The sequence below is a fragment of the Canis aureus genome, chromosome 31 (genome assembly GCF_053574225.1).
Source record: "Canis aureus isolate CA01 chromosome 31, VMU_Caureus_v.1.0, whole genome shotgun sequence".
Lineage (NCBI taxonomy): Eukaryota > Metazoa > Chordata > Mammalia > Carnivora > Canidae > Canis > Canis aureus.
Window position 1 is genome coordinate 21001656 of NC_135641.1, and position 14160 is coordinate 21015815.

Genomic DNA, 14160 nt, shown 5'->3' on the forward strand with positions numbered 1-14160 from the left:
TGGACTGAGCCACGCAGGTACCCTGCCCTGGACCCTTTTGCTAAGCACCATCAACAATCTTACCCTAGGATTGAATTTAAAAAACAAACAAACAAACAAACAAACAAAAAAAAACTGCCATATTGCTTATTGAATGAATACTCAATAAATTATAGTAAAGACTATTTTTCTTTAAAGTTGTTTGGTCCTAGGATGCCTGGGTGGCTCAGCGGTTAAGTGCCTGCCTTCAGCTCAGGGCATGACCCTGGAGTCCCGGGATCGAATCCCACATCGGGCTCCCTGTATGGAGCCTGCTTTTTCCCTCTGCCTATGTCTCTGCCTCTCTCTCTATCTTTCATGAATAAATAAATAAAATCTTAAAATAAAATAAAGTTTTTTGGTCTTTATTCCTTAAGGAATTATAGTTTTTGCCATAATTCCATACTTTCCAAGGAAGAAGATAAAACAGCATTCTGTGATGAATTATTCTAGTTGCAAAATTATGTTCAAAGGATACAACCACTGTGGCTTTTCATTAAAAGCTGTAATAGTTCCAAGTTTGCTGCTGTTTGGCCCTGGCACAAAGATGAGTCATTCGGTCAATTCCAGATGTTCATCAGCAACATCTGCTAAGCATTATCTGCTTTGATAACAAAAAAGAAGTATTAGAATGTAAGATTTATCCTTCTAGTGTGGCAAACATTTCCTGGTATAGGCAAAGTAGCTACTTAACATCAAGATTTCTATGTTAATCAGTACAGTTCCTTTTTGGGGGGTGGGGGGGAGATTTTATTTATTCATGAGAGACACAGAGAGAGAGAGAGCGGCAAAGACACAGGCAGAGGGAGAAGCAGGCTTCATGCAGGGAGCCTGACAAGGGACTCAATCCCGCATCTCCAGGATCACGCCCTGGGCTGAAGGCGGCGCTAAACCCCTGAAGCCACCTGGGCTGCCATCCAGTTCCTTTTCCGTAACAATAACAGAGTCGCTAAAACAGGTCCTATGAGGGAGGGATTGACACTGAGTATGATCCTTATTTTTTCTTACTCACAAATTATTTTATGTTGACTACAGCTTTCTTTTGTCAAAAGAACCACCGACAGGCAGTGACTATTCCACCTGTTGTTTTGATTGGTATTACACAGAAAAGAACATGGTGAATTTCTAGGTGGAAACAGCCCCCATCCTTTCTCAATCCTATCTGATGGATTGCCACTGATGCTTGCCACTTTCATAAAACCACTGCTGTGACAAATAAGGTAAATGCTCCTCAGACGTATCAGATCAATGAAAAGTCACATCACTATCTTCAGTAAGTAAATGTGCAAAAGGAAATCCTAAATAATGAGATGTAAGGGATGACATTTACCCTGATGTTCCTTCCCTACAAAGACTAGAAGGCAGGTGGAGAGAATGGCATAAAGATGAGACAAAAGCAAGCAAACGCACCTTATGTTTGGAAAAGGTATGACTACAAAATTTACTAGAAGGCCTTCCTTTCCCTAATAATGTGGATTTTATTCAGGATCATAGTCATCCTTTATCTCCATCCAAGGACACCTTTGATTACATTCTTGAATTCAGTAGCACAAATCTTCCACATTTCCTCTGTTCCAGGGCCCCCTTCCCACTCTTTTCTCCTCTGCCCCTGGCCCTCTGCTGTCCTCTTCTCCCTGCCTTTTGGCTTCCTGTATGCTCTTCGAAGCATCAGCTCCCTGGATGTTTACAGTCCCATGACTCTGAAACTTCTATAGATTCAAAACCAAACTTTCCATCTTGCTCCAGGATGAGCTTGAACTTTCTTCTCTTATCTAGACTTTGGCTATGGTCACCATACTTGTTTCCCTGCCCTTGGTCTTGCTCTATCCAATAATTTGCCACTCAGCCCCCAGAGTGATCTCATTAAAAAAAAAAAAAAAAATGTTATTCAGTGAATTTCCTTTTGCCTCAAGATAAATTCTAAAGTACAAGGCTTCCCTGCTTTTGGTGTTGCATCTAAAATGTCATTACCAAACCTAGGGTCATCTAGATTTTCTCCTGTTATCTTCTCAGAGTTTTATACTTTTGTGTTTTACATGTACATCTGTGGTTCATTTTGATTTAATTTTGGTGAGGGGTTTATTCTGTATGTAGATTCATTTTTTTCCCATGTGATGTCCAGTTGTTCCAGCATATTTGTTGAAAAGACTATGTTTTCTCTATTGTATTGCCTTTGCTCCTTTGTTAAAGATCAGATGAGCAGGGATCCCTGGGTGGCGCAGTGGTTTAGTGCCTGCCTTTGGCCCAGGGCACGATCCTGGAGACCTGGGATCGAATCCCACATCGGGCTCCGGGTGCATGGAGCCTGCTTCTCTCTCTGCCTCTCTCTCTCTCTCTCTCTCTGTGACTATCACAAAAATAAATAAATAAATAAAAAAGATCAGATGAGTATAGTTGATTGTGTGGGTCTACTTCTAGGCTCCTGTAAAGGAAACTATTTTTCTCCTCTACTCTCACAATACTTCACTTTTGACACTTCTAGTCATCAAATGCTGGGGATTTTTCCCCACACAAAGCAGTTCTACAACTCCAACTGGATTTTCTAAAATTTTATTCAGACACTGTCTAACCTAGAGATAAAATGAGAACACACAGGTTAAGGGTTGAGACTGCACCCCTACCCACACATTTCAGATGCCAAATGTAAGACCAGGTTATTATTTATGCTTCTGATCAACTGGCAATAAATTGGAGATTCCCATGACCCCCTTCTTGGGTTCGATTAATACACTAGAGTGGCTCACAGAACTCAGAAAAACATTTTACTTACCAGATTACCAGTTTAAGAGGATATAGGTCAAGAACAGCCATATGGAAGAGATGCATATAGCAAGGTATGAGGGAAGGGACTCTCATCCAGCACATTCACGTGTTCACTAACCCAGAAGCTCTCTGAACCTTGCCCTTTGGGATTTTTATACAGGCTTTGTTATGTAGACATGATTGATTAAATCTTTGGTTGTTGGTGACTAATTCAACCTCTAGGTCAGAACGTAGGCTTGAAGTTCTAATCCTGTAATCACAGGGTTTGTTTCCCTGGCAACCAACCTCCATCCTTAGGGGCTTTCTAAAAATCAGCTCGTTAGTATATAAATCCTGATATGGTTGAAAGGGTTTATTATGAATAACAAAAGACACATTTTTCACCTTTATTCTCTGGAGCTCTTTCAGGAACTGGGAATAAAACTAAATATAATTATAAAAGATGTCCCTATGTTTTATAGGAAATTACAAGGGTTTTAGGAGCTATGGGACAGGAACAATGGAAGACAAATATATATTTCTTATTATAAATCACAATATCACAGAGGCACCTGGGTGGCTCAGTTGGTTAAGCATACAACTCTTGATTTCAACTCAAGTCATAATCTCAGGGTCATGAGATCAAGCTCCAAGTTGGACTCTATGCTGGGTATGTAGCTTGCTTATAATTCTCTCTCTCCCTCTCCCTCTGTCTCTCCCCCTCTCCTCCCTGCTCAAACTCTCTGAAACAAAAATAAAACATTAAATCACAATATCACAGCTCTCTATTCTGTTCCATTGATCTATTCATCTATTCTTTTATCAATATGATATCATCTTGATTACTGTTAGCTTTACAGTATGTCTTTTTTTTTTTTTTTTTTTTAGTTTTTTATTTATTTATTCATGAGAGACACAGAAAGAGAGAGAGAGGCAGAGACACAGGCCAAGGGAGAAGCAGGCTCCATGCAGGGAGCCCAATGTGGGACTTGATCCTGAGTCTCCAGGATCACGCCCTGGGCTGAAGGTGGCGCTAAACCACTGAGCCACCCAGGCTGCCCTACAGTATGTCTTAAAGTCAGCATCTATCCTCCAAATTTTTCTTCTTCAATATTATATTGTATCTTTTACCTCTCTATATAAACTTTAGAATCAGTTGGGTGTTTTTTTTTTTACATCCACAAAAAAACCCTGCTGAGTTTTTTTATGGGATTGCATTAAATTTATAGATCAACAACAAAAAAATAAAATAAATTTATAGATCAAGTTGAGAAGAATTAACATCTTTTATAATATGGAGTCTTCCTATCCATGAACATGGAATATCAATGTTTATATATTTATTTGAGCTCTTTGAACTTGTCCTCATATAGATCTTATCCATAGTCTCCTAAATTTATCCCTTATGTATTTCATTTTGGGGGCATTAATGTAAATGGTATTGTGTTTATAATTTCAAATCCCTCTTCTTTACTACTGGTATATGGGAAAGCAATTGACTTTTGTGTATTAATTTTCTATATCACAACCCTGCCATAATTGCTTATTAGTTCCAAGGTTTTTGTTGTTGTTGTTGATTCTTTCAGATTTTCTACATATATGATTAAGTCATTTGTGAACAAAGATAGTTGTATATCTTCCTTCCCAATCTGTATACATTTCATTTCTTTTTCTTGTCTTATTCGGTTAACTAGGACTTTCAGTAGGATATTGAAAAGAAGTGGTGAGATTCTTTTAAGTGTTCTATAATGCTACAAATGGGTCTTAGTCTTTTAATGAGACTGTGCCCCTGAGCTGTGAACTTTACATATGTTTGTCAGTTCTTCCTTCTACCCACAACCCCTGCCCTTTGATGAGACAGTATGGCCAGAAGGAGCTATTTTCCTTCCCTCAGGTCAGTTAGCCTCTGATTAGGTAATTTTTTTCCTGAGAGAAGACCTTGTTAAAAAGAACAGAATGCTCTGGCTTATTTTTTAAAAGTGACTTTTCCCTTCTTCTACTGCAAGCATGAGGAGATTTTTCCCCAATATTCACTGTGAGATAAACTAGTCAAGCTCCTGAAAGTAAAATTTACAGAAGGGCAGAGACTGCCAATGACTGGGCCCTTATTGAGTTTAAAAATATACATATTTTAGATTAAGGCTTTTTTAAAGGATGTTTTTTGGTTCACAGTAAAACTGAGAAGAAGATGGAGATGAGTTAGGGACAAACAGGGCTAGGCAGGGTTCAGTAGTGGGCCACTGAAGCAGGCTCACAAAAATCTCAAAAATGCTGAGGTGTAAGGAAACCAGAGATAAAGGAACAAGCCAGACCACCCTGCCCTGAGATGTGGGTGGGGAGGGTGTCTTGTTATAACAGCTACTTGTGACCAACAAAGAATAACCAGGCCCCAAAGAAATAAACCATTAAAGATGCTATCAATAGTCTTTACTCAATGGTGACCTCAATAGATAATGTTAAAAGGATTTAGGTTCCCTGATTAGTCTTCTAATAAAACACCAACCCTGGGATGCTGGGGTAGCTCAGCGTTTGGGCAGCTGATTTCAGCTCAGGTCCTGATCCCGGGATCTGGGATCGAGTTCTGCTTCCAGCTCCTGCGAAGTGCCTGCTTCTCCCTCTGCCTGTATCTCTACCTCTCTCTCTCTCTCTCTCTCTCTCTCTCTCTCTGTGTCTCACATGAATAAATAGATAAATCTTTAATAAATACATACATACATACATACCAACCCTACAAGCCCTCATTGGCAACCCTGGCAGGGGACCCCTCTCATTTCTGAGATTCTCTGTATCTTTCCTTAATAAACTTTTGTCCATTTACTCACTCTCCTGTGTCCAGAAGATTTATTCTTCAACTCCGTGAGACCAGAACCAAGCTCTTCTGTATCAGAAATTTCTCATATACCCCCTGCCTTCCTCATTATCACCATTCCCCACTGGAGTATTATAATTGATGAAATAGGGATGCATGGGTGGCTCAGCGGCTGAGCAGCTGCCTTCGCTCAGGGCATGATCCCAATCTGGGGATCCAGTCCCGCCCTGGGCTCCCTGCAAGCAGCCTGCTTCACTCCCTGCCTATGTGTCTGCCTCTCTCCGTATGTCTCTCATAAATAAATAAATAAAATCTTTTAAAAAATAATAATTGATGAAATAATAGCAGGTTGAAGACTTCTCCTATCTTCACATGGTGTATGGGTGAGAAAACTTTCTTGAGTCTCTTCTATAAGGGCACTCATGATTGTTAGGATTTCTTTTAATGATCGGCAGAGAAAATAAGACAGCAGAGCCAGGTGGTAGGTTCCATAGTGCTTTAATGGGGAGCACTCCTGGGCGAGATTCCATGACCGGAGAGGAGGCCCGAGTCAGAGAAGTTGCGCCCAGGCAAACCGCAGGGGGGTCTATAAAGAGGTTTTTTTGGGGGTGGGGTGGGGCAGGGCGGCATTCTGATTAGGGCAAGGGTTACAGGTCTTGTAAGCTAAGTTAGGGTAGGGCGGCAAGGCAGCATTGTTGGGAGGTTGCTGGCCTTGGGTGGGCCATTTTGAGGTCCCCAGTCTCGCCAGCCCAACTATGATGACTCATGCTCATAACCTAATCACCTCCCAAAGGTTCAACTTACCAATTCCATCCCAATAGGCATTAGGATTTCAACAATTTTGGAAGTGAGGCGGGGGTGGTAGGGACACAAACACTCAAACTATAGCAATGTCCAATCCCAGATTATTATCTGTCTATTGAGCAGAATGTACTCTTTTGGTTATTAAATTTCTTTTTTTTTTTTTTAGTTTTTATTTTAATTCCAGTTAGTTAACATACAGTGTTATATATGGTGTACCATATATTGATTCAACAAATCTGCACATCACCCAGTGCTTATCATGACAAGAGCACTTCTTAATCCCCATTACCTATTCAAACCCATTCCCCTATCCACCTCCCCTCCGGTAACCAACAGTTAGTTCTACATAACTAAGAATTTGTTTCTTGACTTGTCCCTCTCTCTTTTTTACCCTTTGCTCATTTCTTTTGTTTCTTAAATTCCACATATGACTGAAATCACACAGTATTTCTCTTTCTCTGACTTATTTTGCTTAGTATTATACTCTCTAACTCCATCCATGTCATTGCAAACGGCAAGACTGCAATATTTGCAATATTTTTTATGGCTGAGTAATATTCCATTGTGTGTGTGTGTGTGTGTGTGTGTGTGTGTGTGTATCCTCTTCTTTATCCATTCATTAATTGATGGACGTTAGGGTGCTGCTATGAACATTGGGCTAAACATTTGGCCATGCTGCTATAAATATATAATGCTGCTATAAACATGTATCCCTTTGAATTAGTATTCTTGTATTCTTTGGGTGAACACCCAGTAATATGATTGCTGAACTATAGGGTAATTCTATTTTTAAACTTTTGATTAACCTCCATACTGTTCTCCAGAGTAACTGCACCAGCTTGCATTCCCATCAACAATGTAAGAGGGTTCTCCTTTCTCCACATCCTTACCAATACCTGCTGTTTCTTGTGTTGTTGATTTTAGTCATTTTCAGCTATGAGGTGATAACTCATTGTAGTTTTGATAGGCATTTCCCTGATGGTAAGTAATGATGGACATTTTTTCACGTGTCTGTTGACCGTCTATGTGGCTTCCTTGGAGAAATGTCTACTTATGTCTTCTGCTCATTTTTAATTGGTTTATTTGATTTGGGGGCATTGAATTTATAAATTCTTTATAGATTTTTTTTTTATAGATTTTGATACTAACTCTTTATATGTCATTTGCAAATATCTTCTCCCAGTCTGTCAGTTGCCTTTTAGTTTTGTTGACTATTTCCTTCACTGTGCAGAAGCTTTTTATGATGTCCCAATAGTTTATTTTTGTTTTTGTTTTCCCTACCTCTGGAGACATATCTAGTAAGAAGGTTGCTACAGCCTATGTCAAAGAGGTTACTGGCTGTGTTCTCCTCTAGAATTTTGATGGTTTCCTGTCTCATGTTTAGGTCTTTCATCTATTTTGAATTTATCTTTGTGTATGGTATAGGAAAGTGATCCCATTTGTTTCTTTTGCACATTGCTGTCCGGTTTTCCCAACATTTGTTGAAGAAATGTTTTCCCATTGAATATTCTTTCCTACTGTGTCAAAGATTAATTGACCATATAGCTATTGGTTTATTTTGGGTTTTCTATTCTGTTCCATTGATCTATGTCTACTTTTGTGTGAGAAACATTACAGATTTGTAATATAACTTGAAGTCTGGAATCGTCATGCCTCCAGCTTTGTGCTTTGCTTTTTCAAGATTCTTTGGCTATTCAGGATTTTTTATGGTTCCCTACAAATTTTAGGATTTTTTTGTTCTAGTTCTGTGAAAAATGCTAGTGGTATTTTGATAGGGATTGGATTAAATGTGTAGATTGCTTTGCATAGTACAGACATTTTAACAATATCTGTTCTTCCAACTCATGAGCATGGAATGTCTTTTTTTTTTTTTTAAGATTTTATTTATTTATTCATGAGAGACACAGAAAGAGAGGGAGAGACATAGGCAGAGGGAGAAACAGGCTCCATACAAGGAGCCCAATGCGGGACTTGATCCCTGGACAAGGATCACGCCCTGAGCCGAAGGCAGACGCTCAACCACTCAACTGCTAAGCCACTCAGGTGTCCCTGGAATGTCTTTTCATTTCTTTGTGTCATCTTCAATTTCTTTAATCAGAAAAAGAAATTAATAAAACAATTTCATTTACAATTACACCAAAAATAATAAGATACCTAGGGATAAACCTATCCAAAGAAGTGAAACACTTGTTCTCTGAAAACTATAAAACACTGATGGTTATTAAATTTCTTAATCCAACTGTATGTATCCTTCCATCTTTCATTAAAATAAAACAGTCAGGGGTGCCTGGATAGCTTAGATAGTTAAGTGTCTGCCTTTGGCTCAGGTCATGATCTCCGGGTCCTGGGATCCAGCCCCCTATAGTTGGGCTCCCTGCTTGGCAGGGAGTCGGCTTCTCCCTCTCTCTCTGCCTCTCCTCTCCACTCATGTGTTCTCTCTCTCTTTCTCTCAAATGAATAAATAAAATCTTTTAAAAGTAATAAAATAAAATAAAACAGTCATTTAGCCTGGCTTTACAGTGATGTCTCCATCATGCTGGCTTTGGTATGGTCGTTGTTCTCATTTTCATTATCTGAACTCTTAGCAAATATTGTCACAATATTCACAGTGTTAAAATTAAACTAGCACTACTGCTGCACAAAGCACAGTCAGCCCACAGGCCCAGCCAAAGATGAATTGTTCGCATAAACACTTAGGACACACTGAGGTTGCACACTTTAGTCGCACCACTTACAGTCCTACACTAATGGATAACGGATGATTGTGAACTGCAAATCATGACTGCCAACATCAGCAACCCCAGCTCTGGAAGACAGATAACCTAAGCCATATCCATTAGACACCAAACACAGTGTTGCTTTGGGGCCACTTGGGGGCAACCACCTGGATTTATACATTTTCCCCAACCTTCAGCACACGTTGTCTAGAGATGGATTTTTTGTGTGCTAGGTCAGGAGTTTCCTAGAATGCAAGACTTTCTATGCTAACTCAACAATTCCGTGCAAATAGGAACAGCTGGTCATATAAGCAGAAAGAGTTAGAGGTCCCCAGAATAAGAAAGTCAACACACAGCTCTCCTGACACGAAGTCATTTTAGACCCCCAGGGTATTTTCCCCGATCTCTGCCCTACTAGCCAAGCATACTTCGTGCAGAACTTCCCAGGAGCCGTCAGAATTACAAGGACATGCAAAAACCTCAGCAGTTAAGGATTTTAAGGGAACAAAGAGAATGCGAAAGCTAACAGCCTACCAGACCAGGAAAGAGCATAACCATGTCAGAGACGATAAATCAGTGGTAAAAATTCCCAGTGCTGTTTTAGAAGGAAGCAAGACCCTGGATTCCTTACCCAAGATAAAAAGTCCAAAACCCTAAGCAGTCTATGCCAGCAATCAGAGCATGCCCTGAGCCCCTTCCCCTAGTCTGACAGTTACCTCTGCCTCCCTATAATGTTGAGTCTCTGCCCTAGGAGGAACACAAGTTTCATTAACAGACCATTACGGGGCAGCCCCGGTGGCCCAGTGGTTTAGCGCCGCCTTCGGCCGGGGGTGTGATCCTGGAGTCCCATGTCGGGCTCCCTGCATGGAGCCTGCTTCTCCCTCTGCCTGTGTCTCTGCCTCTCTCTCTGTGTTTGTGTGTGTCTCTCTCATGAATAAATAAGTAAAATCTTAAAAAAAAAAAAAAAACAAAACATTACATACATACACATAGAGGCATGTTTTCTTTACAGAGCTGGGCACTGCAAAAGAGTGGGTCACCTTTCCTAATCTTCCCCTCATCAGAGCAGTCCCATCAGAGGGGTTTAGCTATAGTTCATGTAAATGGTGGGTAAAGTAGTCAAGCTGCTGAGGAGGGGGCGGTTTGGGTTTTAAAGCATCCTAACTACACTGACCTGAGGAGGGTGACTGTAACTGAACTATTGTGAGTTGGCTCCTTGGTGAGTTACAGATGGAGACAACAACCTGGGGCTGGGGACGGAGGGGGTGGGTAGTAGCCACACAAAGGAGACTTGATTTGCAGCAAATACGGAGATCCTGGAGAATAAATAACTTCCAAAGCCGTGATTCCCGGTAGGGATGAGTGGGTTCCTTTTACTTAGGGTTTAGGATGAATATTCAGAAAGAGGAGCTTTCTCTTCATGGGCAAGGTTGCACAAGTACTTAGAAAACATGCCTCTGGGAACCCTGGGTGGCACAGCGGTTTAGCGCCTGCCTTTGGCCCAGGGCGGGATCCTGGAGACCCGGGATCGAATCCCACATTGGGCTCCCGGTGCATGGAGCCTGCTTCTCCCTCTGCCTGTGTCTCTGCCTCTCTCTCTCTCTCTGTGACTATCATAAATAAATAAATAAAAATTAAAATACTCAAATACTGCCAGGACGAACTGAAATACTGGAAATGTGGTGGCTTAATGTAAATTAAAACGTAGACCTCATCACCTTAATTACAATTTCAATGAATACAGTTGATTTTGCATATATTTTAGTATCAAAAAGTAGACTCAAGAAAGAAATGAGTAAGGGGGGTGTGTGGAATAAATGAGAGGGGACCTAGTATTTTCTAGGTCCCTACTTACACTAGACACAAAGGAAAAGAAGTCCTACTTCCACCTGGAAGTATGGGAGGCAACCAATTGGATTTGAGACTAAGTGGCGGAAAACTGTTACCTCCCGCTCAGGTTCCACAGCCCGAGGTCAGCCGGAAGTGGGCAATCCCAACTGCAGCCTCCCTGGGGGCCCCTGGGAGCAGAAATCCTTGGTCTAAACTCATTAATTACAACCAAATGATCCAGGTTGGATGAGTCCCAGGCTTTCAGAAGCTCCTGCAGATCATGGGTTCCAGGTGATCCCAGGAGGAGGTGCAATCACTGCTTCAGGAGTCAAAGATAAACTGAGACCTTAGTTAAAGTGGTAGAAACAGATTTCATCTAGTAACTACTGTCAGAAGGAGAAAGAGCTTGCCCGCTCCGATTTGTGGATTTGTGTAGGGCAGACTGTTTCCATTTTCTTTTATTCATTTTTTTAAATTTAAATTCAATTAGCTAACATATCCTAAATCATTAGTTTCAGATGTAGAGGTTAGTGATTCATCAGTTGTGTATAACACCCAGTGCTCATCCCATCAGGTGCCCTCCCTAAGGCCTAGCACCCGGTTACCCCATCCCCCCCACTCCAGCAACCCTCAGTTTGTTTCTTTTTCTTTTTTTAAAATTTATTTATTTGAGAGAGAGAGAGAGAGTAGGACGGGGGGGGGGGGGGGGGGGAGGGGGAGATAGGGAGACCTTGAGAGAATCCTCAAGGAGATTCCCTGCTGAGGTGGAGCCCCCCCAACCCTTGGCGCTCCTACTCCCCCCCAAAAAAATGTGAGGCTCCATCTCATGACCTGAGATCATGACCTGAGCCAAAACCAACAGCCTGTGGCTCAGTGGACTGCAGCCACAAGGCGCCCCCAGACTGGTATTTTCAAAGGGAGGCTGAGAGAGTAGGGAGGGGGCCCAAGCAGAGGCAGGGAAATGAAACTCTGAGGAGTACTTGTGGGTCAGCGTAATCCTGATTAGCCCAGCGGTGTCTGCTAGCAGGCAATCATGAGGTTTCGATCCTGTCCTCTCACAGGGACTGGCAGGCAGAGGTCCTGTCCTTCCTCAGGTAATCCTGAGGACTACATTTCAGAGGAATAGCTTTCAGATCCTTGAGAAAAAACATTCCTGGGTTGTAGGAGATACATATACATCTCAAAGGAACAGAGGAAAAATTCACCATTATAAGCTTATTTTAGTAAAAGCTCCAAGAAAGAGGCCAGCTGGGGATCTATCCTTACATCTTGCTTGGAACAAACAATACATTCCTAGAGGTTTTTCAAATTGGAATTCAAAAGGGGGCTGGGGATTCACAAGGATGCAGCCTCAGGGTTCCAGAAGCCACAGTAGGGTTAAGTCTTGGTGTGGGGCTTGGGCCTAGTCGTTCTGTGCAGAGTTCTCTGCGGTTCTCACAGGAAAGGCCTGGAAAGGCTTCAGTATGGCACGTACTTGAGGTTCAGGCATATGAAAGCAGGGAGATTGGGGGCTGCTCAGAGAGAACCTTGAAAACCGGGCAGAGGGCAGAGGAGTCCGTGTGCACCGAGGGCAGCAAGAGGTCACAGAAGCTTCGGGCTTTGTTTCTAATGACACCTGCCTTGTATATATGGACCACCCTGTATGTGACAGGGATTGGTCTGGCAGTGGCACACAGGACGGATGCGGAAGGCCAGGAGAGCAGGCCCCTGGGTCCATAGGGGCCGCGCCCCGAAGCAGGAGGAGTGAGGAGGGCCTAGTCTAGGGTGGTGGGAGCGAGGAGGGAAGTCAGGGGAAGGAAGACCCTCCAGAGAAAAAGAAACCCAGCACTGTCTGGTGAGTGGCCTGGGAGGGAGGGAAGGAGGAGGGGGGAACCTAGTTTCCAGCATTGCCCACAACTGAGGGGACATGGGTTTCCTGAGTTAGGAGTGAGGAGGGAGCATGTCTGGGTTTGGGCTCCTGTTGAGCGGGAGGTGCTGCAGAGACAGCAGGTGGAGCAGTCCTGGGCTCCTCTGAGTCTGGAGGCAGCAGCACTGCAGATGCTGGGGAGCACTCTGAGCAGAAGGCAGGTGGCTGCTGTGAGACCCGGAGGGGGGTGGGCCCTCCAGGACCAGAGAGGAGCAGAGAGGCCCCGAGGCAAGTAAACTCAGGGGAAGGAGGAGCGGGAGGAGGCAAAGATAAAGGAAGCATCTTATTTTACTTTATGCATGTATGTATGCACGCATGCGCATATTTATGTGGCATCTCAATTTATTTGCCCAGGTTTGAATTCAAGGACTAGTAATATCTTTTTTTTAATTTTTTATTTATTTATGATAGTCACACACACAGAGAGAGAGAGGCAGAGACACAGGCAGAGGGAGAAGCAGGCTCCATGCACCGGGAGCCCGACGTGGGATTCGATCCCGGGTCTCCAGGATCGCGCCCTGGGCCAAAGGCAGGTGCTAAACCACTGCGCCACCCAGGGATCCCTAGTAATATCTTTTGACAAATGAAATAACACTGTACAATGTACACCCTACATTTTCACTTTTAAAAAAATGAATTCAGGGACACCTGTGTGGCTCTGTGGTTGCTCGGGTTGTGGTCCCGGGGTCCTTGGATCGAGTCCCGCATCAGGCTCCCCGCAGGGAGTCTGCTTCTCCCTTTGCCTATGTCTCTGTGTCTCTCATGAATAAATAAAATCTTTTTTTTAAAAATTCAATAAATAAATACATACATATATACTGGTGGAACCCACTAAAGGGATTCCATGAACCAGAGTGGAGGCCTGCAATTTGAAGAAACCAGCAATAGGGATCCCTGGGTGGCGCAGCGGTTTGGCGCCTGCCTCTGGCCCAGGGCGCGATCCTGGAGACCCGGGATCGAATCCCGCGTCGGGCTCCCGGTGCATGGAGCCTGCTTCTCCCTCTGCCTGTGTCTCTGCCTCTCTCTCTCACTGCATGCCTATCATAAATAAATAAAAAAAATTAAAAAAAAAAAAAATGAAGAAACCAGCAATAGAGGGCACCAAAGTTCTCTCTTACTGTAAAGGGATGGTTCCTTCCGACCATTGCCAAAACAAAAACCAACCCCAAAGTTCCACAAAGGAGGTAATGTAATCCGAAGGGGAGACTAGAGGACTAGAATTAGGATATAGTGTATGACTATCAGAAAAAAAAAAAAAAAAAGTAAGTCAGGGACACCCATGCGGCTCAGTTGGTTAAATGTCAGACTCTTGGTCTCAGCTCAGTTCTTGATCT

At 42.7% G+C, this 14160-nt stretch overlaps 1 long non-coding RNA gene across 1 annotated transcript; it reads right to left on the minus strand.

The window, feature by feature from the left end:
- Positions 1-367: 367 nt before the first annotated feature.
- On the minus strand, positions 368-3045 carry LOC144302476 (uncharacterized). Its single transcript, XR_013369378.1, has 2 exons — positions 2789-3045; positions 368-622 (listed from the first exon to the last, which is right to left on the minus strand). It is a non-coding gene; the product is annotated as an uncharacterized LOC144302476 (long non-coding RNA).
- Positions 3046-14160: the final 11115 nt, after the last annotated feature.